This window comes from Prionailurus viverrinus, chromosome D4, assembly GCF_022837055.1.
Source record: "Prionailurus viverrinus isolate Anna chromosome D4, UM_Priviv_1.0, whole genome shotgun sequence".
NCBI lineage: Eukaryota > Metazoa > Chordata > Mammalia > Carnivora > Felidae > Prionailurus > Prionailurus viverrinus.
The window spans coordinates 24,797,965-24,825,570 of record NC_062573.1 but is presented as its reverse complement, the minus strand read 5'-3'; the positions used below and the strand labels follow the sequence as shown (position 1 = coordinate 24,825,570).

Below are 27,606 nucleotides of genomic sequence, written 5' to 3'. Positions count from 1 at the left end.
TGGGGCTCAAACCATGAGATCATGACCTGAGCCAAAGTTGGACGCTCAACCGACTGAGCCACCCAGGCACCCCATATGTTTTTTTTTAATTGCATTAAAATATTGTTTATCTTCGTTACTGAATTTTTTGGCTCCCCTCTCAATTTTGTCCTCAATGCAAGTGCCCTACTGGCCTCACCCTGGTTTCAGCTCTGCCCTTCCACAAAGTAAGAGACAGAATATTTTATAGCCTTCCAACACTAGTGTAAGAATGCAGTTACACTTTGTATGGCATGGGCCCTAATTGAAAATATCAAAGGAAACACCACTCAACATGGTGGTGGGAGCTGTTAATAAACATTTTATGACCTGGCTGATCTGCTAATTAGTAAGCATTACATTCACAGTATAAAGCTTGGCCAAAAGGAAAAAATGAAGTTTGAATAAAAGCTCTATCTACCTATCATCTGTCTATCTCAGGGCTAAGGACAATGTAAAGATTATCTTCATTTATAAGTTTATGTTGTTGTTAATATATGTCTATATTTTTGAATTTTTCAAAGACCGAAGTTGGAAAAAAGAAAATTATTCTACCCATTAGCTTGGATGGTTTTGGCTTATGGTACTGCTGGCCTGTTTTGAAGATTTGAGGTCAGAAGGTTAAAAACAAAAAACAAAACAAAAAAAACCCCTTGGCCATTTCTGCCAAAAAATTAGGAAAGGAAGGAAAAGGACTATTAATAGAGATGAGAAAAAGAATTAAAGGGAGGAAATTTTGAGGAGATATCTACTAAGTACCATGCAAGGCACTACCATGGAGTATAGAAGAGGCTTTACATATATTATTTCATTAGTTTCTTCATGCAGGACTAGATATTAGTATCTCATTTGACAGCTGAGCAAAGGCCAGTTAGCTTTCCTAAGGTTTCAAAGCAATAGCTGGATCCAAACATAGGTCTGAGTTCAAGGCCTGTGCTCATTCACTTCATCCTTCTGATTCTCAAAGACTTGGGGTGAGAGATCACCCCACCCCCTTCCGCCATCATCAGGGCCTCTGGGCACAGGCCTTTGGCAGCTTGTCTGGATTCACTGGATAGAAGTCAGCAGTCAGCCCCTCCCTGCCGTTATTTCCTCCGTCTATGGTACATTTATCTTTTTCCATTCATCAATAGCAACAGAAAGCAGAGATGCATATGCACAGGAAATAAATTCCCCTCTTTGTGTGAATGTCATAAATTTTTACATGACGTGAAAACACATATTTCATATTGCCTCCATTATGTCAGAAGGGGCTTTTTCTTTGGGCATTATGGCATCAAGTGTTCTAGAAATGCTCACAGACACAGACTGAAGAAAAGGCGATCATAATTACTGGCGCAAATCCGTCACAATGAGGGGTAATGCATTTGCACAGCTGATGGTCAAGGGTTTCTGGGGTGCTCTTTTTATTGATGTTTCTGATGAATGGCATGGAGCAGTGACCCCCACTCCCAACATTTTAAATTCAATGAAATCCATACTCAAGTGGAATCGGATATAATTAACAAGAAATGAAATCTGGCCGAGAGTAATGCTGTTCAGCTCAGAGCTCTACAAGCTGAGCATGCTTTATCGTTATTCCCATCTTCCAGCCTTTGCTGGCTATTGCTTCCAGGCAAACCCACACACTAAAATGCTCTAATGATCAGCCCACAGCCTTCTCTCCTGGGGTCACAGGAACTGAAAGAAAAAAAAAAAGTAAGACCTTTTCATTCACACTTGTGTTAACTGGAAAAAAACATTCTGTGTGTGTGTGTGTGTGTGTGTGTGTGTGTGTTTTCCTGCAGTGTGAAAAGCAAGGCAGCATCTCTAGGTTTGAGAAAATCTTTTGGGTTTAGTTTTTAACATAGGCTGACATGTAAAATGTGACACAAGCAGTTCCTGGCCAGATTAGTTTGGAACAATTAGAGTATTTTAGAAATCTAAAACGTAAACAATTATATACGTACTATAATGTTATACAAAATGCAGATGTAATGAAGTGCATGGCATGGAAAGTAAACATCAGTCTTATTTCTACTCCAATCTCTTTTCCAGAAAAACACTGTCAATTGTTTCGTGTATGAGCCCCCAACATTTTTGGTCCATTAACATTTACATATGTTGTTCTTTTTTTCTCATTTTTTTAAAGGTGAGATTATACTTTACATACTATTTTGCCATTTAATTTTAGTCATGATTCTAAACAAAAGCAAATTTTAGGTTAGTAAGCATCTGGTAAATAGTACTGTTGTACGAGAAGGATGAGTGCCACTTTCCATCCTAAAATAGAGCTCCTCTGACATAGCCTAGGGTTCTTTGGCCATTTGTCTGCATGTGTATTTTGTAGATACAGTCAGTGAGCAGATATTTTCTTAGCTCCTTCTAGGAGCCACCTACTCTACCATGAGCTTTCCTTCTATCTAGCAAGAGATAAAATAATGAGGTGACTTAATTTGAACTTAATGAATGGCAACAGCTGTAAATTCTCCTTGATTCACACAATTGCTGGAAGGGATAGTCTACTCCAATTGTCTTATTTTTATTTTTAGATGAGAAAAGGGTCTGTTGAGGTTCACCGACTTCTCCAGGGTCCCACAGCGATTGGAGAGGCTGGCATGACAGGCTGGTTTCTAGCCTAGAAAGGCAGTGCTGCTTCCATTATACCTGACTGCAAAACAACCCTCACATCTGGAAGAGGGAACAAGGGAACTCACTTCAAAAACACTAGCTTGAGCAATGAATCCCTAGCAAATTGTGCCTCATGCTTTATGTAAATGTTCTCACCTACAAGCTGCTGCTGAGACTGTATCCCCATCCTCACTCCCCTCTGCCCATGTAACCACTGCTCAAACTCTACCTTCTCCTCCCTGGCCTGATATTCTCCCACTTTACTAACACTTTGAAGTTAGGCAACATCTGACCCTAACATTGAGGTGAGATGGTACCATGTTCCTAGGGAGGGTATTCTTCTATAAACATTTTAGCAGAGATTAATTTTTCAGTTTCATTTCTTGCCATCTTGAACCTTAACGAATGAGTTCCAAAATAAGTAAATTTTACCTGCCAACTTCAATCAAGGCAGGAACTCTTCCTTATAGTAAGTGATGATTTTTTCTTCATAATGGGAGCATCAGTAAAACTCTGATTCTTAAATACTCCAATTATTTTTCATTGCTATGGAGGCAGGCTCCTGTGGTGGGCCAATAGCTTGGGTTGTGCAGACAGAGGGAGCTGGGTTCCAGTCCCAGCTCTGCCATTCACTGGCATTGTGATGTCAGGCCCCTCCCTTTGTCCTTCAAAGACTCAGGTCTCTCCTCTGTGAGATGGAGGCAATAAAAGCACCTTGCCACCCTGGAAGAGATTTTGTAAGGAATAAATAAATTACTTGCCACTAACATAGAGTTTAGAACATAATAAGGGCTAAGGACATTGTAGCTACTATTATTCATTATTTATTACACATACATGATTGAATAGTCCTCAGAACCACCTGGATATCAAGCTTTAAAATCCTGGGTTGTCCCATTTTCTTCCACAACACTTTAACCTCCGTTTGTTTGTTTGTTTGTTTGTTTGTTTGTTTGTTTGGAAATTAAGACTTAAACCAAGAAGCTGAAAATATACATCATTAGATAACCCCTAAACTTTGTTAGGTCTTCATCAGAATATCACCTTCAGTCACTCCTGACCCAAGAACCATGGAATTCAGAAGCATAGCAAGGGGTGGGAAAATAGAAGGGTTTGATCAATACATCAAAGCTCTGCTTTAAAGAATAAATCTCAGCCCTCGTTCTCTGCGTCTTTCTACTTTGATAGAAATGCTTGGGAATTGATGAAAATGTATGCCTTTCTCAAATATGAAGATAACATTATTAAACACTACTGGTTAAATACATACTATAAGTCTCATTTTCCCTCGTTTACTGCTAGGTTACCTAGATATAGACATGTATATAGAATCCCAGTCACTCACTCGGTGCTGGGGTCTCCCCTTTCACACCACATGACAAAAAGCTACCTGGCCTCTCCCTTTCAGCATTCCTTCTCCTTGAGAGTGACCATAATGGATGTACTCAAGATTAAGGCTGATTGGATCTGAGTCTGTGTTGGCCAGGATTCAGAGAGCTGGTGCAGAGAAAGTAACCTTGATGTGCATTAAAAAACTCAAACATACTTTTACCTCAGGATTTTGTACTTGCTGTTAGCTCAGTCTAGAGTGCCTGCTTTGCAAAAATCTACATCTCTCACCCTTACCACTTTATACATCCTGTCTTCATCATATAGGACCTCCCTGGTCCATCTTTAAGTCTTTAGTCTGCTTTGTGATCTGCCTCCTTTTACTAAAATGTAAGCAAGATGATAGAATCTATATGTCTTTTCCCTTTTTACATCCCCAAGGCCTAGAAGAGTGCCTGTCACACTCTATAACTTTAATTGAAATTTATTGAATAAATGAGTTAATTAAAATGTAAAGAATAATTGGCATCTTGAGAGTGGATCTAGGAAACCTGTGGAAATCACTAAATCCAAAAGGCAGAAGATGAGACAAAAAAATCTAAAAATGTGAGATAGCTCCGGAGATCTGCTGGGCAGATCTGGGAATGCATGTTGGTAACAAGACCTGAGGTGGGGTGGTGGTGGTCACTGAGGATTGCTCTAAATGAGGCAGAGGTGTCTCAGTTAAGCGACTCTCAGACACATGGGGTGCTGCTGGGTAGGACACATACCAGCAAACTTACTTCTGCAGAAGAGTCCATTTTACAGTGGACAACTTGAAACTTTAAAACATTCTTCCAGATTGAGCCACATTTGGCCTCTTCTCTAGCTATATGGGGCCAGATGGCCAGATTTAGGGGCGCAACTCATATGAAGAAGATAAAATTAAATAGTGAGCAAAAAAGCCAAATTTCATTTTATAAAGACTTATTTATATAGTGCTCCAATGAAATGAGCAAATTAGTCACAGATTCACAGATTAAGAACCCATAAGGAAAATACCTTTGGAAAACCTAAAACACTTCTTTTGTGTATCACCCACTATGGGAGAAATGTATATTTATATAGGAAATCTAGCTATCATGGGATCTTTAAATATGAGTTTACACCTGGTTACTATATTTGGCTCAGGGTAAAATGTTGACAGGTGTTCTGTGTGGTTTGTTGTATTTGTGTGATCAGGGATACAGTGACCAAGGCAGCTCTGTGAAGGACTGGACTGCCCTGAAGTTGTCCCAGAGTTTCTCCTGGAGAAGCTGTTCAATGTGTGGCAGCATTGCCTGAACACATGAACCCAGGTCTTGATTCCTGTGAATTTCCTTGGAGATCCATGATTACATTTTTTTTTTTTTTGTGGTCTTTTGCTTTAAGTGTAAGTTTTCACTCCCTTGAACACCAACTACATAGAAGCTTACCAAAACTACTCAAAGGGAAATGTAAAATTTTTGGAGTTGAGCTATGTTAAAAGAGAGTATGCTATTCTATAGCAAAAATAGTCCTTTTTATAAGAGATCAGTCTTTGTAAGAGTCATAAGGAAAAGCCAATTTGGAAGCAAAAGATGAAAAAACTAAGCTTTATCTTTATACATGGAGAAAATAGAATTTATAGGAAAAGAACTGAAAGAAGAGGAATCTAAACATTCAGAACGAGGTGAATTGATTGCCTGGTGTTACAAGATGGGTAAAGTCACTAGAGAATAAGTCAGAATTTATCAGGTCACTAGTGCCTTTTCTAGTAAGGCATCTGGCAGATAGAATGCCCCATTGTCTTTCACCAAAGGGTGACTCTTCATCAAAGAGGGACTCTTTCTCCTCTCCTCCTCCCAGCTCTCACTTTTGCTATAAATTCTTGTTCTTCTACCTTTTCCTCAAATTCAAGATTCTTTGTTGCTAGTGGATTCAAGGGAACAATTCATGAAATTAGGGTTTCTTTTTTCTCTTGTTCCTCCAGAAAGTCTGTAGGGGCCATCCCAAGGATACTTTACATCAAGATTTTTTTCTGGCTTTTTAGTAGCAAAGAGAAATCTCTACCCACCAAGACTTTCCCTCATTTTCCCCTTCCAGGTGCTAGATCCCCCCAACTTTTTCCTAAAACGAATGGTAAGTTACCTCTACGGTAGGTTCAGCTTCCAAGTAAACATGCTTTTGAACATATAGAACCACAGAAAGAAACTTGACAACTTTTCTTTTTCTTCAAAAGTAATTTTGAGGGGCGCCTGGGTGGCGCAGTCGGTTAAGCGTCCGACTTCAGCCAGGTCACGATCTCGCGGTCCGTGAGTTCGAGCCCCACGTCAGGCTCTGGGCGGGCTCTGGGCTGATGGCTCGGAGCCTGGAGCCTGTTTCCGATTCTGTGTCTCCCTCTCTCTGCCCCTCTCCCATTCATGCTCTGTCTCTCTCTGTCCCAAAAATAAATCAACGTTGAAAAAAAAAAATTTAAAAAAAAAGTAATTTTGATTTATTTCTTGATTTGAGTTTAGGGAATGGCTATAACTTAAGTGATCGAAAGGAAATTCTATTGAATTAGAATTGCCTGGGTGATATTTTATTATTTATTTATTTTTTCTGGGTGATATTTTATAAATGAACATGATTTAAATATTGTTAAAATGTGAATTAAAAAGAAAATGGTTCCATTATTATAGGAGATGAAGCACAGCATTCACCTTAACAATTGTTCCATATGGACTTCACCCAGCATAGTTTCTTGTCTGACATTTCCCAGTCTTCAGCCTCTTTTCTACAGAGCTACCTGTTCCTTGCATTTGTCTTCATCTATGCTCTTGCCCATTTTAGACAGCTCTTGCTGCTAATCTTTAATGCATGTCTCCCACCCTCTCCCCCAGACAACTTCACAGCCCATACCCATCTCAGTCCCTGAAAGAGAACATAAAGATTATTTGTAAATGGTGGAATATACTGGGAAGTATGAGATTTCAATCAAAAGATCTGAGTTTGGGGTGCTTGGGTGGCTCAGTCAGTTGAGTATCTGACTCTTGATTTTGGCTCTTGACTTGTGTCATGATCACATGGTTGTGGGCTCTGAGCTGAGTGTGGAGCCTGCTTAAGACTCTCTCTCTTTCTCTCTCTCTCTCTCTCTCTCTCTCCCCCCCCTCCTTCTCCCTCTCCCTCTGCCCCTCCCTAAACATGTGCACTCATGCTCTCTCTCTCTCTAAAAAAAAAATCTGAGTTTGAGCCTTGATACATCTCTTACTCACTATGTGACCTGAGAGTTTTCTCAACCTCTCTAGATTTCATTGCTTCATTTATAAAATGAAGACAAGGGTAACTCATAAAGAATTGTTTGGGGATAATATATGAGAGGGTAAACTAAAATTCTGCAAAAGTGCTCATTTACTAATACACTGTTAACTAATTCAGCACCATCATTTTATAGAGAATGAAGGGAGAAAATGTAACTCTTCCAGGAATTCAGGACTCAATTTTTTACTGTTCATTTGGCATTTGAAAACCAAAGCATGTAGTGTGAATCAGATGGAAACATACGTGCTGGATGAGGATATAAATCACCCTAGGCCAGATGTGTTTCTCTTTGATATGACTTGGAAGTGTTCTGTGGTAAACAGAGTATATGTTTGGCATTCATACAGGGGATCATTTATTACTTACCTAAAGCTATTAAGTTTTTTGCTTACTATGTTCCTGTTTTAATATGAAGTGTGTCTGAGGTTACTTAAAAGGGGTGAGAAGATTTTCAGCCTTGTTTTTAAAACTATAAGTGACAGGTCACCTGGGTGGCTTGGTTGGTTAAGCAGCCAGCCAACTCTTGATTTCGACTCAAGTCATGATCTCACAGTTTGTGAGATGGAGCCCCGCATCAGCACAGAGCCTGCTTGGGACAGCGAGGAGCCTGCCTGGGACTCTCTCTCTCTCTCTCTCTCTCTCTCTCTCTCTCTCTCTCTCTGCCACTCCCCAACTCATGAACACACACACACTCTCTCTCCGTCAAATAAATAAACTTAAAAAAATAAAACTGTAGGTGAGTGGAGAAGGGGGCTGCTTGCAGAAGAGGAAAATAGAGAGGACAAAGGGAGGAGGGAAGGAAGGAGGAACCTGAGCTGATCCAGAAGGGGTCAGCTATTTCAGATGAACCTAAAATAGAAGGAGAAGTCTTCCCATATAGGGCTGTGAGGTCTGAAGGCATTAAACTCAATAACAAATAAGGGTCTCATGCCCTTTACCTCTGTAGAGTTGGAGAAACCAAAACTCTTTTGATGAAAATCACTGGGAAAATTCAACTGGATGAATAGGCAAGACCTGGATAGATGGATTGAGGTTTTAATGACAAGCTAAAGTTGAAACTGGACACATTCCTTTTCTTTGATTATTAGAATATTTGAGTATGCGGTAAATATTTGTTAAATGGATGAATAAATAGAAGAGTGGATAAGTAAGTGAACCCAAAGAGTCAAGGATGAATGGGATTACCCTGAACTTTTGATGTCTAATGGAACAACTTGGTTGGGCAATGGGTAGGGAGAGGGTGAGCTAAAAATGTTCTGGGTTAGAGATTCCAAATGATTGCTCTTAAGAAGCTTATTTTAGCAAGGGTCAGATAAGATGCTTGACCTAAAGCTGTGTACATGGTAAGCAATTATGCCACCTGAGGTTTGAAGAGTTTTATGATATCCTTGACCTGCCCCGGAGACAGTATAGAATAATGAGATAAGTGTGGGCTCTAGAGTCCAACAGATGATTTTCAGTTCTGCTTTACTGGCTTTGACATAGGCAATATATTTAACCTGTCCAGCCTTCAATTTCCTTATCTAAAAATGGACTAATAACACGTACCTCATATGATTATTGTAAGGAGTATTTAAGCTGTGTGTAAACTTCCCAGCGTGTTGCTCATTCCCAATAAATGTCAATTGATTTCTCCTTTCCTTACTCTTGTACAAAATATCAGCAACACCCTTCAGATATAGGCATGTTAAAAATAAAGAAATTTAGAAATTCATATCAACTAACCAACGCTGGTTTTCTCCTGCAGTGGAGAATATACATATACATTCTTAGGCATGTTTGTGTTTATAAGCGCAGTACAATGAGGGCCTGTTGAACACAAATTTCACTGTATCAGTTGCTCCATATGGACTTCCCCAAGATAGTTTTTGTTGTGACATTTTCCCAGGCTCCTGCCCCTTTTCTCTGAGCTACCTTTCCCTTGCATTTCTTTTTATTTTCTCTCTTGCCCATTTTAGACGGCTCTTGTTGCCAATTCCTAATGAATGACTCCCACCCCCTCCCTTAGACAGCTTTGAAATCCATACTCCCACCCAGGGCAACAGGAGAATTACCAAGTTTCACATTTTTCTTTTCCATCATCTGCCCTGATTCAACATGTCTCTTACTCTTACCAATGCCAATAAAATCCCCTTTTTCCTCTTTTAACTTTTCCTCAATCATTAGTTCCTTTAGTTTATTCTTTGTGTTACTGTTATTACAAATCTTGCAATTATCTTAATGTGTTTATCTTGGTTATGTGTCCATGTTAGCAAACAGTCTTTAAAGTGAAGCTTATTGAAATCCAGCCTTGTGTAGTCACACTGGTCTTTCTAGATAACTTACCTTTCCTTTCCCAGCAGAGTCATTGATCATTTTGTTGTTGTTGTTGTTGTTGTTTTTCAGCCATATTTTTACTCTTGAGACTCTCCTTCTCTCATATACATACATCTAATCCTTTTAACCATTTCTACAGCTTTAGATTGGGGGGTTTTGTTCCTTTATTCTCTGGAGTCCTTGAAATACTCCTGGCTGGCTATCATGAACTCTCATGTTCCTGTTTTAAGGATGTTTCCCTCATTCCACATAATTGTTGATGAGAATAGGTTACAGAATAGTAGTCTACCTAATGACCCCATCCACTCTGAGAAGTGAAATCACAAAAACAATATTAAGCATGTATCTGAGCACTGGGTCAATCATGTTGCCTTTTAGCCAGTAGGTGAATATTTGTCTTTTATCCCTGCTCTTCCTCACCATTCCGTAGTTTGTATCAGGAACACACCATTCCTTTCCTTCATCAGCCCAAGAAATCTCCACTACATTGACTTTGGTTTCTCTTTCCTTTCATTTTTAACCCCCACTGTAGATTGTAACCAGCTTGAATTTATCTTCAGGTCTGAGCCATGTGATTTCCTCATCATTAGTATTTGTGCTTGAAAAATACATGTTTATAATGGTCATGCTGTAGGTAATTTCTTCCTCCAAGTACATCTGTGACTATGGTTTATTTTGAACAGTATCCCATCTTTGAGCAGCCCTTCCATTTCTTTTACTTCTGGCCCATTTTGATTATTGTCATGTGTTTATTTTTTGGGGGGGGGGGGCTGCTTATTTTGTCTAAGTATTACTAATATTTTAAGGAAGTGAATCTTTATTGCTGATAGAGGTGTTTTAGCCTAGGTAAGTCTTGTGATTTTCCTCAAATTGTACCATATTGGTAGGTGGGCACCCGGCCTGTTCCATAGAAGAGGCTCGATTAGTTTTTGCCAGTTGACTGACTGAGTGAATCATCTGCTCCTTTATCCCATTTGCCATGCTCAAGAGCCATTTGGCCCCACTTCATTCCTTTTTTTTCTCTGTGTCTTGAGAACTATGTCAGGAGAAATGTGTCAGAGAAACAGGTCCATAAATAGATCATTACTTACAGGGAGAAATTCCAAATAGCCTTGTTCTGTGTCCAAGAAAACATCAGGGCTCCTGAAAAGCAAAGTGAAAAATCACAACTGAGCTTACCATTTCATTGGGAAGACAAAAGACACAGACATAAGACGGCGTGATACTTGATCTAGTGAATGTTTGAGGTAAGATGCACTAGGCCTTCCCTGAGCTAATTGAAAACCACAGAGATCCTAGAGCCCTTAGTGTAAACTTCATACTGAGACTCATATATTCTTACAAAGTCTGAGAGAAGAACACAAGTCTTTGGGATGAAAAACTGTTCTGGAGAAATGGGGCTCACAATGAGTCAGTGAATGAACTAGACATCCCTTTTCAGAAAAAGGTTTATTTTTCTTAAGGTAAAGTATGAAGATTGATGTGATGCTGTCTCACTTGAGGGAGATTCTTAGAAGCATTGATTTTATAATAGGAAACATGCACATCTCCTAATGCATTTGCATTGAATGCTCATACTTCAATAGCCACAAATCCTCAGAGGCCAGGAAAGATTTTGGCTCAGAACTATTGTCTAAAGAGTGGTTATTCACTAGTATATGGATGATGAAGACTTGAAAGATAGGAAAATACTAGCAGTATATGTGACATATAGTGGGTTAATAAAAATACTATCAAAGAACACTACAAAATGATAAGAAATAGACAATAATAAAATGAGCAAAGAGTACAAATAAGAAACTCCTAAAAGGTAAAATGCAAATGGCCAGTAACTATATTAAGGGAAATTCAAATTCACTAATAGAGAAAAGCGAATAAAAGGTCAAAATACTATTTTGCAGCCATCGGATTGGTAAAAAAATGTAAATATTGTTTTTATTTGGTGGCGGCAGGTGTGTGTATGTGTACATATATGTATGTATATCTGAAAATAGACACTTTGTACACTGCTGATGGCTATGTGAATTACTACAATGGTTTCATCACTTAATTGGCAAATATTTCCAAAACTGAAAATGGACATACCTTTTCATTCAGTGCTCTGCCTTTGGGTAAGATATCCTGAGGAAATAAGGGCATGAGTTTTTAAGGACATATATATATCCAATAATGCAGCATTTAGTAGTTCAAACATGGAAAAAATATCTGAATAGCTTATCGACAGGATACTGAATAAATTATGGAATACTAAATAAATTGTAATATTGTGCAACTTAGAAAATTTTGGCTTTATGTTTACTTACCTGGATTTCCATTCTTCTTTGGGAAGTAGAAAAGAAAATTAGTAATTGTAGTGAAAATATGTATATTGCTTACCATGTGTCAGGTATTATTCTAAGTTGCATACATTACTTCATTCAAATATCACAGTAGCAATTTACAATTGAGAAAATAAAGCAGAGAGAGGCCAAATGACTTCCAAGGCCATATAAATGCTTAGTGGTAGAACTAGGATTTAAACCCTGTGGGTTGGCTCCAAAGTTGACATTCTTTTTTTTTTTTTTTTAAGTTTTTACTTAAGTAACCTCTAAACCCAATGTGGGACTCCAACTCATGACCCCGAAATCAAGCAATATGTGCTCTTTCAACTGAGCCAGCCAGATGCTCTGATACTCTTTTTCTTTTTTTTCATGAATATGCCATTTTAATTTTATTGAGTGGAAATAGTTATTACATTTTAATGAAAAAAAACTCAGTAATAACATAGATTTGGACATTTTGTCTGCTAAATGCATTAATCAGTTTTGAATTCCCAAACAAATTATTTATTAGGTATTTATATAGACATAAAACTAAGAATACCAAACTCTTTAATCAATATTATAATAAAAATTGTTTTTAAAACTTCATAGTTAGAACTTAAGAAAATATACAATGAATTCAACTCATCTCGAATGTTTTTTGTTAGACATAATTTACCTTTGTAAACTTACATTTGTTAGTAAAATGACTAAATGGTGTAGCAGAAACAAATAATCTAAATGCCAGAAATAAATAAGAAATTTGCATACATTTAAGATACTCTTTCTGAGGTATGTGTGTCCAGAATTGTAGAAGTGCCTCTTTATAGGTGAGATAAGAACTACAGTGCTACATAAATCCATCAATACCCTGACAAAGAAATGTGAAATGTGAAATCACAGCCGTAGGTTATAATGTAGAATGCAAATCATGAAAATAAATATGGTAGGTAGGGAAAGAGTCTTGAGTGTCACATTCCATTCTGCTTTTTACACTTCCACTTTCTTAGGTCTTCTCCACTCTTCTTGGTGAGGTTTTTTTCTATTTGTTTTCTTCTAAAAACAAGTCAAAACCTAACCCATTTTTCTTTCCCTCCCACCTTCTTCCTTCCGTCCTTCCCTCCTTCCCTCTCTCCCTCCCTCCTGTCTGTTGAGATGTTTCTCATTTACAATCAATCTGCTGAATAGGCTGACATTTGTATCTCCACGAAAATTACAGTTTGGGGGTAAACATAATTTTATATAATAAGCAGAGTGCAATGTGTTAGTTAAATAATACATTGCCCAAACAATAGAGTGAATGTTAAATGAATGGAGTTTTTATATAATGCTAAATACTACTGTGTCATTTAATTAATGAATAGAAATAATTACTATATTTGTAGCTTTAAAATATAAATTATATGGCTCCCTATATGTTTAAATTTCCTGACCTCAGTATAGGCTTTCTTATTCTTCTTTTTCCTTTCACTCTTCATTTGTGCTCCTGACTTTATTAAAAATCCATTATTTGTGGTGATCCAGGCAAAAGTTGCCTTCCTTCACCTCACTTGTAATTTGTAGCCAATATTTGATGAAAGAACTCCCTTAGCTTGGTCTTCAATTTCTTTGGGTCTGTCTCTTCTCATTGTGGAGGCTGGAAATCCAAGATCAAGGTTCACCAACAGTTTTGGTATATGGTGAGGACACTTCCTGGTCCATAGATGATCAGTTTCTCCCTGTGTCCTCACATTGTGGAAGGGCCAAAGTTGGCACTCTCATGACCACACTGTACTTTTTCTTAAGTGATGGGTATTATAAAATCCATTTTTGTATTAAAACCCAAAATAGGGGCACCTGGGTGGCGCAGTCGGTTAAGCGTCCGACTTCAGCCAGGTCACGATCTCGCGGTCCGTGAGTTCGAGCCCCGCGTCGGGCTCTGGGCTGATGGCTCGGAGCCTGGAGCCTGTTTCCGATTCTGTGTCTCCCTCTCTCTCTGCCCCTCCCCCGTTCATGCTCTGTCTCTCTCTGTCCCAAAAATAAATAAAAAACGTTGAAAAAAAAATTAAAAAAAAAAACCAAAATAATTATATGTATATGACATATGTACATATCTATGTGCATATATGATAAAAATGGATGCTTCTAATAAGAGACTTATTTTAAAAAATTTTTTTAATGTTTATATTTGAAGGAGAGAGAGAGACAGAGTGTGAGTGGGGGAGGGGCAGAGAGAGAGGGAGACACAGAATCGGAAGCAGGCTCTGGGCTCTGAGCTGTCAGCACAGAGCCCAATGCCGGACTCAAACCCATGAACTGTGAGATCATGACCTGAGCCGAAGTTGGACACTCAACCAACTGAGCCACCCAGGCGCCCCAAGAGACTTATTTTAAAAAACAAAATAGTGAGATTAGTTTTCCTTTAAGTTTATCATACCCAAACAACCAAAAACAAGAGCCTCCTTAAAAATTACAGGAGATTCTACAATCTCTGATTCTGTGATCTCTAGATTGATTTGAATCCTCATCAATGTTGTTTTTTTGGCAAAAGACCATGTACTGAGAGAATTTGCTGCCTACTCTGAGACGTGGAGGGGAGTCACAGAGCAGGTTGTGAATGTCATGAAGTTATGAATGTAAAAGACAGAAAAACAATGAAAACTAAGTGTATTTGAGCTCTCTGAGTAGGGCTTGGGTCTCATATTTTATATCCTGATATATATGAGGAAGATATCTCAAATGAATAGTTCTTTTTTGTCTATGTTGTTACTGGAAGAACCAAGTGTGAAGGAATAGCATCTGAGATGGGGGTACTGTAAGAATACTATGTGGAGTAGGATAGAAGAAGGATCCCAGAAGAGGTAGGATCCCAGAGGATGATGAGAGAGTACTCAGTAGGTCTTGTCTCTCTATTGATAGTACCAAGTCAATAAAAAAACATAGTATTTATAAGTCACAGTTGGCCCGAGTTGATGCCTATTAATGGCAGTTTTGGTTGATCTTAGACAAACTAGAACTATTCTGTTTTAGTATCTAAAGAGAAGCCATATTTAAATGGATTGGCTCCAAATGGTAGTTAAGGAATTGTGTTACGAGCATACTGCTTGTGTTCAAATCCTGCTTTACTACTTATTAGCTGGGTGAACTTGGGCACAATATTTAAACTTTTTTAACTTCAGTTTCCTAATCTGAAAAATATAGATATGAATAATACCTACTTCTGGGGTGCCTGGGTGACTTAGTTGGCTAAGCATCCAACTCTTGATTTAGGCTCAGGTCATGATCTCACAGTTTGTGAGATCAAGCCCCATGTCAGGCCCTGTGCTGGCAGTGCAGAGCCTACTTGGCATTGTCTCTCTCTGTCTCTCTGTCTCTCCCCCCCCCCCCCCCGGCCTCTCTTTGTCTCTAAACAAACAAACAAACAAACAATTAATTAATTAAACAAAATAATAGGGGCACCTGGGTGGCTCAGTCAGTTGAGCGTCTGACTTCAGCTCAGGGTATTATCTCATGGCTCATGGGTTTGAGCCCTGCATTGGGCTGTGTGCTGACAGCTCAGAACCTGGAGCCTGCTTTGGATTCTGTGTGTCCCTCTCTCTCTGCCCCTCCTTTGCTCATACTCTGTTCCTCTTGCTCTCTCAAAAATAAGTACACATTTTAAAAAATTAAAGAAAATAAATCTATTTCTTAAGTTTACAGTGAGGATTAAATGACATAATCCATGTAAAATATGTACCATAGTGTATATGACATAATAAGCATATAATAAATGGTGCTTGCTATTATTATAAAAACTATACCTTGAATATGACAGTAAATATGGTCTTGACCAGTGCCTTTCAAATGGTGGCGATTTTGTCTTCCAGGAGACATTTGGCAAGGTCTGTAGACATTTTTGGCTAACTCAGTGTAGCAGAGAAGGGTGCTACTAGCTTCTAATGGGTAGAGGCTAGAGCTCCTGCTAAATATCTTGCAATGCAGAAGATAATCTTGCACAACGAAGAATGATCTCAGCCCAGATGTCAGTACCGGCAAGGTTGAAAAACCATGATCTAGGGTGTTCAAGGTCTCAGATGATTCAGCTGGGGTGAAGTGAGTGGGTGGCTGTGGCTTCTCTCTACATTGTCTTTCTTCCTGTAGTAAGCTACCCTGGGCCTGTTCGCATGGTGGTTACCAATGGTAAGAGAAGGCAAACTCCAATGTGTAAATAATTTCCAGTCCTTTTCAGTCATGTTTTCTAATGTCCCATTGACCAAAGCAAGTTCTATGGCCAAACGCAGATTCAAGGGGTATAAAATTGGACTCAACTTTTTGATGGGAGGAGCTACAAATCACTGTAGCTTTTTTTTTTAATCTACCATACAAAGAGGAAACATATTTAACTGATTCAGTCTGGTAAGGTGCCCTCCAGGAAGACCATACCAATTTACTCACCCAACAGTTGCCTGTGTTTCATTATCTCACAAACACTTCTAAGTCAGTGTTAAAAATACATTAGCACTTAGAGTCTTTGATCACTCAGGTGAAAATAAAAGGGCAAACAGAAATAGAACAAAATAGAAACTCTACATTAATTCTTTTTTTTATGTTTCCACTCAGAAGAGCCCAGATTCAGGTGTTAAAGAGCCTAATGGCATCTCAACTTGGACGCCACATAGTACTTAAACCAGAAAACATAAAAGGATTTTTCTCCCACAAACCTGCTTTTCCTACACTTTCCATTTTAGTTAATGACACCACCATAATCTAACCACTTGATTCAGAAACCCGGGGTTCCTCTGGGAACCTCCCTCTTCCTCACGTAATTTTTTAGTCAGTCACCTAGGCTTCCATTACTTTACCTCCTAAATGTCTCTCATAGTGACTCCATGTTTCCCCATTCACATCACCATACAATTAATTAATACCTTTCTTGGATCATTACAATATCCTCTGTCCACTATCAATTCCCCCACCACCCCACACCTATCTAATATTTCCAGAATTATCTTTCCAAAATAAAAATCAGACCAAGTCAATTCCATGACAAAAAAAAAAAATCCTTTGAATCTTCATGTACTTTGTAGGATCTCCATGTCCTTGAGAGATTAAGTTCAAATGCCTTGGCAAAGCATTCACGTTCCTACTTTAGGAAAAATCATAACACTCTACCCATCTTATACAGTTGTTTAGATAAATAAATGAGATGCTCTGTGTATTTTGAATAGATGTGCATATGAATCAACAAATGAGTCAATGGATACAAAAGAAGTACAAAAGTGTGTGGTTTGGAGTAAAGGATTTGGAGTAAAGGATTTGTAGGGAGTAGATAGATATAGCTTGAAGGGTAGTCTGACACCAGATTATAAATGGCTTTATGTATGAGGCTAAGAAGGAAGGGTTTTATTCTGTGAGACGCCAGAAGCCTATGATAGCCTGTGCTACTTCAAATAATCTCTAGAAAGGGAAATACAAATGCTATAGGATATTTCAATGTCAACAAATTATTAGTTTGAATATTCTTGTCCATGTTGAATCACAATTTCCTGATGAAGCTCAATCCTCCTGATAGCCTAACTTCTATAACCTGACTTTCACCAAGTCTTCCAATTCACAAGATAATTTCCAAGAAGCTTCTTTCATGCATTCATTTCTTTGGACACAACCTTTGACCTATATCAGAAAATAGTCCCAACAACATTTCTGAAGCGTGTTGATGACACAGTCGATTGAAACAGAATCCAAAATGGCTGTGAAGTACTGGAGTCAAGGTGTAATGTTTCTATTAGGCTTTCCCACTTGTCTTCAGCTGTGCTTTGCACAAACCTAGAAGTTCTCTTTTATTTTAAGTTTTTAAATGCTTATTTATTTATTTATTTAGAGAGAGAGAGAGACAGAGAGAGAGAGACAGAGAGAGAGGAAGAGAGAGAATCACAAGCAGGCTCCAAACTCAGCACAGAGCCCAACACGGGTTTCAGTCTCACAACCACAAGATCATGACCCTAGCCAGCATCAAGAGTCAGAGGCTCAACTGACTGAGCCACCCAGGCGCTCCTCCAGTAGCTCTCTTTTAGACAGGATTATTATCCAGCGCCTTGTGATCTCTGAGGTTATAGAAAATTGATTTCTTCTAGTGCCTTCTCCTGGTGCCAGTCACTGAAATCCTTGATCATCAATTGAGAGAACTGCAGACAAATAAACAAGCAAAAAATAAATTAATTAAACGAGCCTTCTTTGTTTCCACTCTTTGACTTCTGCCACGCTGCAAACCTCTTCTGTGTGCATTTGCTGTGTCAGCCCAAAGTAAAGCAGACAGAATGGGAATTGAGGAAGGCCATTAGGAGCTGAACCAGCAGGAACCTGATAAGGAGGGCCCCTGGCCCTGCTGTGAGTGTGAGGGCAGGCATGGTCTGTGGCAGGAGTGGAACAGAGGCACTTTTTTCTGTGCTCCTTGGTAACAGCATGGCCATTTCATAAACAAAAGGCTCCATGTGGACTGCTTAACCTGAGTTCATCAGTTCGGTGTCTAGGACTGGGAGTCCCTTTTAGTTGGAACCAATGATTGGATAAAGAAGCTATCATTGAATGTTGTTTTTTTTTTTTTTCTTTTCACACTTTGAATAAGATCAAGTTCTGTGTCCCTTGAAGGGTCTGTGTTCTGTACAGGATCCTCTCTAACATTAATTTGTTTTTGAATTCTTATGCTAACAATGAAAAACATCTAAATATATTAGTCCTTCCTCTCCTGTGCTAATCCAGGAAGCATCCTTTTGATACCCATCTAATAAAGACAATCTCTAAAACCAAATAATAGATTTGAAATGTGTTATAAGTTCTTATTTCATTCAATATAGGGCTTACCTTTAGTTCACCAGGGGAGACAGTTGTATTTGTCTTTCTGAAAGCAATTTGGTAAGTGTTTCAAGTAAATAAAAGATCAGCTAATTAATTCCTTATAGAATTGGGTTAGATGCTCTCATTTCAAATGGCAGCTTTATGCTTACTCATTGTCTTGAATAACCTTAAATATTGTTGCTATCTTCCTGCTCTATTATTTATGTAATCACTAGCTCTTGGTGTTCAGCTTCAGGTCATATAAAAACACTTACAGATATTTTCAACATGCACACAGAGGCCCTTTATGTCATAATCCAATTTGATGGGTTTTTTTCCTCTGCATTACCTCATGTGGGAATTCTTGTTTAAACTTTATTGATCTGTCTGGTTTATTGTGCTGGACCATACAGTCCACATCACATGGGTATGATGGAGAGGTACAGTGAACAGACACACACATTTTTGAGTCTTCTCTTGCCAGCGGACACAATTAATTTCATCTCCTTTGAGCTGTCAGTTTAAAGTCATTGTTTGCTTAGAATACATTTGCTTAGAAACATTTTTTGTTTACACGATATAAACTCCCAAAACTAACTATCTCCTCTATCTGTAGTTCATGCCAGTTATTAACACAAAAACAATAATGACAACAGTTTTCATTTATTCAGTATTTTTAAGTGTCAGATTCTATATAAGTGCTTTATATGTATTATATCATGAATCCTTCAATATTCTAGAGAAGTTATTATCCATAGTCTTCAGGTGAGAAAAGAGAGGTCCAAAGAAGTTGAGTAACATGGTGAGTAGATGTTAAACATCAGGATTCAAATCCATAGTTTTCTGAGTCTCAAATCTATGCTCTTAATTATTTTATTATACAAGCTCCAAAGGTAACCTGTTCCATCTTTCAGTTGTTAAAACATTTTATATTGAATGTCTTTGAAATGTCTCTTCCTATAGCTTTTATTCATTGCCTTATTTTGACAATTTTGTCTGTAAAGTGGCTTTCACTTCTGCATATGTGTTATTTTTTATAGGAGAAACATGGCTAATTCCTTCTGGAAGTGTGTATTGGGCACATGAACCATAGGATTATATATTCCCATGAAAGTGTCATTCATTCCTCAGAACCACATATATAGAGACTCTTTCTTGATGTCTCTCCTTCATCCTGGTATTTCAATAACCCTGTCTTGGGTTTTTTTCTGTCCCCTGGTTCCTTTATCTGGTCACAAGTCTGTGTGATATTTGGACCAGGCTGCACCCACAAAATCCTCTCCTACTAAGACAAAGGTACCTTCAAGTTTCAGTCATTCCCAGGTCATCTGAAGATTCTGAGGTCATTTTATGGAGTCTGGACAACTCAGTGAAGGGGCAAGGGATCCAGTTTTATTTGAGAAATCAGGTCCCCTCACTGCCAAGTGGAGCCAAGACATTATACCTACCTACCCATATATGCATATATAGCTGAACTGCCCAACCAAGATTAAATTAACATCAAGTCAGAATTTCAGTCCTTGGACCTAAGGACTACTTAAGCGTAACCCATGATAAAAAAAAAAAAAATCTACCTTTTGCATTCTGTGATAGATTCTTATATGTCTCTAGTCTCCTTTTGATTCTGAGGATTTCTAAGGCTGGTAAAATTTTATTTTGACAGATGCTTCAGGATCATTTAAGATCTCTTTTTAAAAAATTTTTTATGTTTTTCTTTTAAGTTTTGATTTTTTTTATGTTTTATTTCTTTTTGAGAGGGAGAGAGAGAAAGACAGAGTGTGAGCTGGGGAGAGGCAGAGCGAGAGGGAGACACAGAATCCGAAGCAGGCTCCATGCTCTGAGCTGTCAGCACAGAGCCTGATGCGGGGCTCGAACCCACAGACGTGAGATCATGATCTGAGCTGAAGTCAGACATTAATTGACTGAGCCACCCAGGCGCCCTTTTTATGTTTATTTTTAAGAGAGAGACAGAGAGACAGAGAGAGAGAGAGAGAGAGAGAGAGAAAGAGAGAGAGAGGGACAGAGCGTAAGCGGGGGAGGGGCAGAGAGAAAGGGAGACACAGAATCCGAAGCAGGATCCAGGCTCTGAACTGTCATTTCAGAGCCCGATACAGGGCTCAAACCCATGAGCCCTGAGATCATGGCCTAAGCCGAAGTCGGATGCTTAACTGACAGATCAACCCAGGCACCCCTAAGAAGCTGTTTCCTCTTATCTGACATAAAATCCTAGGGGTAACTGAGCCTAGAAAGTAACAGAGGTCATCACTGTCTGTGACTTCTCCAGCTGGGTACTGAATCACACAACCAAGAGATGAATGATCACTCACGACTACATTAAGAGATCTTAAGTGATCCAGGGGTGCCTGGGTGGCTCAGTCAGTTAAGCATCTGACTTGGGCTCAGGTCATGATCTCAGGGCTTGTGGGTTTGAGCCCTGCATCAGGCTCTGTGCTGACAGCTCAGAGCCTGGAGCCTGCTTCGGATTCTGTGTCTCCCTCTCTCTCTGCCCCTACCGTGCTCACGCTCTCTCTTGTGTGCTCTCTCTCAAAAATAAATACACATTAAAAATAAAAACGAGGAAAAAAAAGAACTATGAATATATTGTACATGATTAAATAAACTATTAAATTAAAAAAAAAAACGAGGAGACAGCTTCTGGTAAATGTTATTAGATCACAGGACTTTTTTGTGCTTAGTCTCTTGTGTCCAGGTTAATCCTGGACACAGTTTCTTCCTTTTCCTTTCTGGTGACTTTTCAGAGTGTTTAGAAAGAAATCTGAAAGTCCCAGATCTCAGGTGCTCCTTCTCCTTTGGGCCACACACACCCTTGCCCATTTAACTGAGGAAGTAAAGAAAGAGAAGAAACAGAATTTCCTCTCAGCTAGAATAAGAAAAAGAAGACGAAAGATTCCAGATACATTAAAAATGCTCTGTAGAGGGGCGCCTGGGTGGCTCAGTCAGTTGAGCAACTGACTCTTGATTTTGGCTCAGGGCACAATCTCAGTTTATGAGATCAAGTCCCGCATTGGGCTCTGTGCTGAGTGAGAGTGCAGAGACTGCCTGGGATTCTCTCTCTGCCCCTCCCCTGCTCTTGTTCTCTCTCTCAAAATAAATAAACATGAAAACAATTTTTAAAAATGCTCAGTAGAGCAGTAATGAACTCCCCTATTACATTACAAAAGCCTTTACCTCTCCAAAGTTATAACCCTCTCATCCATCTAGCCAGAGTCCCCAGCCCCTGAAGGGACAGAAGGTAGAGGATACATCTTACTTTCTCAGCACCATTTTTGTTTTATATTTCACAAATATCTTGTGATGGAGAGAGTTGGAGGGCAACCAGGAGTGCTTAACCAAGACCTTATCTTACTTCCCCAAGCAAAGACTGAGTGGAGGATGATGAAGAAAAGATAGGTTTAGAGATATAAGATCAAAGGGACTCACCTCTTGTCTTAGAACGTGGCAAAGAGCTTGATTTCAGTATTTCTCCATGGGCTCTCAAGAATTGGTTCAGGCTTTGGGTGAAACTTTTGGGAAGTTCCCCTCAGCAAGGGTGACTGTGTGTTGACATCCAGCATAAGGGTGATCCTGGATACTTCTGGACCACTAACTCTTGTGATTTATATTGGTTTCCTCCACCCTCATCAGTTCCATCAGTCTGATTGTTACAGAAGAGCTGGGCAAGGAGAGGAAGAACCTAACCATCACCATATGATGACAAGAGCCCAAAGAGATGTTTGTGAGCACACTTGAGATACCTTGTGGGGACCCCCAGGCATACCCAAGTGAGATTCTGAGAGCGTTGGAAGGTATTTAAAAAGCAATTTGCTTGCACGTCCTGCCTGATGGGGCGGGAACCAGTGAAATTTGATTTATTATACCTACGATGATCCCATCTGTTTGTGAAGCCCAGAGAAACTCAATCAGCTCAGACTGAAATGATCACATTCCTATTGCTAACAGAGGAGATGTAAGCACTTGAGAAGGTGCGTCTAATTTGAATTAGCTGGGGGGAATAAGGCATTTTATTGTTCTTTGTAATGGAGCCAGAGTAGTATTTTGTATTTCATGACAATTTCCAGAATTGCATAGCATTTAAATTATTTTCTGTCCCCTCATTTATTTCTCACTGATTAATTAGGTAACGTTCTCATTTTGTGGAAAGAAAAGTGATAACACAGAAAAAAGAGTTGTTCAACTTAATAATCCTATTAATAAGTACAACTAATTAAGTCTCAGGTACTAAGCTAAGAAAGTTACATGCACTCTTTTAGTTAATTCTTAAAATTACTTTCTGAAATGGGTATAGTTATTATTTCCATATTGTTGATGAATAAATTAAGGCTCAGAGAAGTCAAGTAACTTGCTCAAGGTCATACAACTAACAAATAGCCGAGTTAGGTTTAAATTCACATCCCACCAACCTCAAAGTCCATGCTCCCAGCCACTTGCTGTTCTGGGGGAGGCAGAACTAGAACTCAGATTTCGTGATTAACTATAAAATAACCTTTCTATCTGCTTTACCTGTAAGGGAGTTTTTCATTGCATGTAAGGTAAATACCCTCTCAAATAATTTGTGTGTGTGAGCTTTTCATTAATATGCATCAAATGGAAGCATATGATTTTCAGATGGATTCATTTCTCATTTTGACTGCTTTTATTAATTTGAATATCAAAGCATTTGCTTGTTTATACACACTGAAGAATGAGCACTCTGAAAAGAGACAAAAGCAACTCTCTGAAAAGGTTTTGGCATGTTTTTATGAGTAAAAAATAGTTTGTATGAATCATTCAGGGTTTGTGTGTATTATGCACAATAAACCAAATGAGTGTAGCAAGTTAAATTTATGAATTAAAGATCTGGTAATTCATCAGCCACCTGTCTGCAAAAGACTTTTGAATTCAGTGTATATAAAATGCTTCCTATAATCACATGGAGGGAATACACAGTATGGCTACAAAGTAATGAGATTTAACATGTACAAGAATTTAGATAATCCTTATCACAATTTGTTTCTTTAAAATGCATTAAAAATAATATATTGAGTGTAAGCTCCCCACTCTATAGCAAGGTTGGAGGGACTTTATATATCTCAATGTATGTTTTCCTCTCTGAAGTAGTCATTTTAGAGTTTATATTTATTTCAATAATACTGCCATTTCTTAAAACACTTCCAGAAATTCCCGGGGTGAATTTCCCCCAGAGCCAGTTTATAAGGTGCAGAAAAATAATTTTCATCAATTTATAACCACCTTCTCTTCTTTAACAAAAAGTGGTGTTTCTCCATCATATAATCCATCTGATTTACCAAACCAAACTCCAAACTGCTTTTGACTATTTCCCAAAACCAAACCCAATGTCTCAGTGTCACCACTGAACAAATCCAAAGGATTGTGTAGGAAGTCCCCAAAATGCTGGGATTAATTTAGTTACTTCCCAAGGTGGATAATACCCTGACTAGGCCTGCATGCCTTTGAGTGGACAGATTCAGGTCTGCCCTTAAAAACAAAATAGCATTGCTTTGTATATACATTTGTACATTTTTAGCTCTGTGATCTCATTTTGCCATTCTAAAAAAAATTTTTTTAATGTTTATTTATTTTTGAGGGAGAGACACACACACAGAGTGTGAGCAGGAGAGGAACAGAGAGGGAGACACAGAATCCAAAGCAGGCTCCAGGCTCCGAGCTGTCAGCACAGAGCCTGATGCGGAGCTCAAACCCATGAGCTGTGAGATCATGACCTGAGCTGAAGTCGAACGCCCAACCGACTGAGTCACCCAGGCGCCCCTCATTTTGCCATTCTAATATCTTGATTCTTCAGTGAAACCAGAAGCTAATTTCTAGCCAATGTGAGACTTTCTTTTGAGATCTTCCTATTCACTTTAATTTTATGATATCATTTTTAAAATAACATGTTAATTGGTATGTAACTTGCAATGCACTTTACAATTTTTTCTGAGGGACGTTTTCAATAATTGAAGATTTTGGCTGCAGGATATACTTCTGACACCTGATTAAAAAAACAGCTCAGCCAGACAGCTTGATTATGAAGCACAAGTCACTTTTTTTTTTTTGTCTCTGCTTTTGGTGCCTTATTTTTGTTTAGCGAGATAGAAATAAATACCATTGACTTTTTAAAAAAATATTTATAACTAAGCAATTACATATTTTTTTTGTGTATTCCTTGTGCTGTGCCTTTTATTCCTGTGGCTTATTATTCCATAACTGGAAATCTGTATCTAAATACCATTGACTTTTAAAAGTGTTCATAATTGGGGCACCTGGGTGGCTCAGTAGGTTAAGTGTCTGACTCTTGGTTTCGTCTCAGGTCATGATCTCATGGTTTGTGAGATCGAGCCACACGCTGGGCTCTGCACTGATTCTCTGTCTTGGGATTCTCCCCCTCTCCCTCTCTCTGCCCCTCCACTGCTGGCTGGCACTGTCTCTGTCTCTCTCAAAAATAAATAAATAAACTTGAAAAAAGGTAAAAAATATAAAAATATTCATAATCGTCAACATGATAAGCAACATGGAGACAAGGAGGAGGTGCTGTGTACTGTCAAGAGTGGCCATATGCCCTCATCTGAGACTCTTGATGGAAGAGATCTCTCTGCCTGACTTGGATTTTAATATCTCATCTACTTTAGGTAAGATGGAAGTGAGTGTGAGGTTAAAAGTAATTTTAATTTGAGGTGAAACTTATGTAGGAGTAAGTCATATCATAAATATTGTTTTGAAAAATATTGAAAATTGTCCCAAACTCTTATTAAGGAAACTGATTGCAGATAATAATAGAAATAGTTCTTTCATGAAAAAGACAAATGTAGCTTATGTTCGTTATTGGTTATCTAATTTTGTTAGAATAGATCCTATCTCTATATTTCTCCTCTTAAAATCACTCTTTCAATAATTCACTCAACCTCATAAACTAATATATTTGCCATTTCTTTCTTTTTTAGAAGTATAGTTGCTTAGTTTTCTTTTTTATGGAAGTGTAATTAACCTACAATATTATATTGACATCAGGTGTACAACATATTGATTCAACGATTCTATATATTGCTGTGCTCATGACTAAGTATAGTCACCATCTTCACCATATAACATCATTACAATATTATTGACTATATTCCCTATGCTGTAACTTTCATCTCTTTGGCTTATTTATTTTATAACTGGAAGTTTGTACCTCTTAATCCCTTTTATCTATTTCAGCCAAGTCCTCACCTACCTCCCCTCTGGAAACCACCAGTTTGTCCTCTCTGTTTAAGAGTGTATTTATTTGTTTGTTTTGTTTTTTAGATTCCACATAAAAGTGAAATTATATGATATGTGTCTTTTTCTACCTTACTCTTTCACTTAGCATAGTATTCTCTGTGTCCATCCATGTTGTTGGCAAATGGCAAGAGGTCATCTTTTTTGTGGCTGAATAATATTCCATTTTGTGCATATATATACCACATCTTCTTTATCCATTCATCTATCAATGGGTATTTCAGTTGCATCCATATCTTGGCTATTGTAAATAATGCTACAATAGATATAGGGGTATATATATCTTTTGGGATTAGTGTTTTTGTTTCCTTTGTTACCCAGTAGTGGAAATACTGGATTATATGGTAGTTTATTTTTAATTTTCTGAGAAACCTCCATACTGTTTTCCTTAGTGGCTGCACCAATTTACATTCCCAACAATAACACAACAAAGTTTCCTTTTTCTACACATCCTTGCTAATATTTGTTATTTCTTGTGTTTTTGATTTTAGCCATTCTGCCAGGTATGAGGTGATATCTCATTGTGGTTTTGATTTGCATTTCCCTAATGATTAGTAATGGTGAGCATTTTTTCATGTGTCTGCTGGATATGTGTATGTGTTCTTTGGAAAAATGTCTATTTTAGGTCCTCTACTCATCTTTTACTCAGATTGGTTTTTTTTTCTTTTTTGGTGTTGAGTTGTGTGAATTCTTTTAATATTTTGGGTATTAACCCCTTATCAGATTTGTCATTTGCAAATATCTTCTCCAGTTAAGTAGGTTGTCTTTTCATTTTATTGATGGTTTCCTTCACTGTACAAAAGTTTTTTATTTTGGTTTAGTCCTAGTAGCTTATTTTTGCTTTTGTTTCCCTTGCCTGAAGAGACGTATCTAGAAAAATGTTGCTAAGTCTGATGTCAGAGTGCTTACTGACTATATTTACTAGTAGTATTTTTATGGTTTCAGGTCTCTCATTTAAGTCCATTTTGAGTTTATTTTTTTATATGGTACAAGAAACTGGTCCAGTTTCATTCTTTTGCTGTCCAGTTTTCCCAGCACCATTTGTTGAAGAGACTGTCTTTTCCCCATAATATATTCTTGCCTCCTTTCTTGTAGATTAATTGACCATATACGTGTGCATTCATTTCTGGGCTCTCTATTCTGTTCCAGTGATCTATGTGTGCCAGTTTTCATTATGACTTTGTAGTACATATTGAAATCTGTGATTGTGTTATCTTCAGCTTTGTTTTTCTTTCTCAAGATTGCTTTGGCTATCTTGAAATAGCCGAAGTCACATTTTAAACAAGTCACATTTTAAGTAGTTGTGATACTTATTTTGGGTTTCTCTTTTGTAGTTGCAATAATTCATGTAGACTGGTTTAAAGTTTCTTTTTGCATTCTCTGAAGTTTACTTTTAAAAGGAAGGGGAGTGTGTATGTGTGTGTGTGTGTGTGTGTGTGTGTGTGTGTGTTTGTAGGAGACACAGTAACTTATGTAAGGGAACAGTTTGTGTTATAGATTTTAGAAAGAGGCATTAGCCTTAATAAAAATAATGAAGTAGGTAAATTTTATCTTTAATAATGAAGTAGGTAAATCTTATCTTACTCTTCAAACTTTCAGAAACTCTCTCCTACTTCCTGGAGGCCCTGATGTTCCCAGTGTCTAATGCCCACAGGGCATTGCTCTC

General features: G+C 38.2%; 1 protein-coding gene and 1 long non-coding RNA gene across 5 annotated transcripts in view; one reads left to right on the top strand and one right to left on the bottom strand.

Moving 5' to 3' along the window:
- PLPPR1 (phospholipid phosphatase related 1) overlaps positions 1 to 27,606 on the top strand; it is a 327,145-nt gene that overhangs the window by 52,026 nt on the left and 247,513 nt on the right. The window lies entirely within an intron of this gene.
- On the bottom strand, positions 1,398 to 3,236 carry LOC125150409 (uncharacterized). Its single transcript, XR_007146340.1, has 2 exons — positions 3,061 to 3,236; positions 1,398 to 1,698 (listed from the first exon to the last, which is right to left on the bottom strand). It is a non-coding gene; the product is annotated as an uncharacterized LOC125150409 (long non-coding RNA).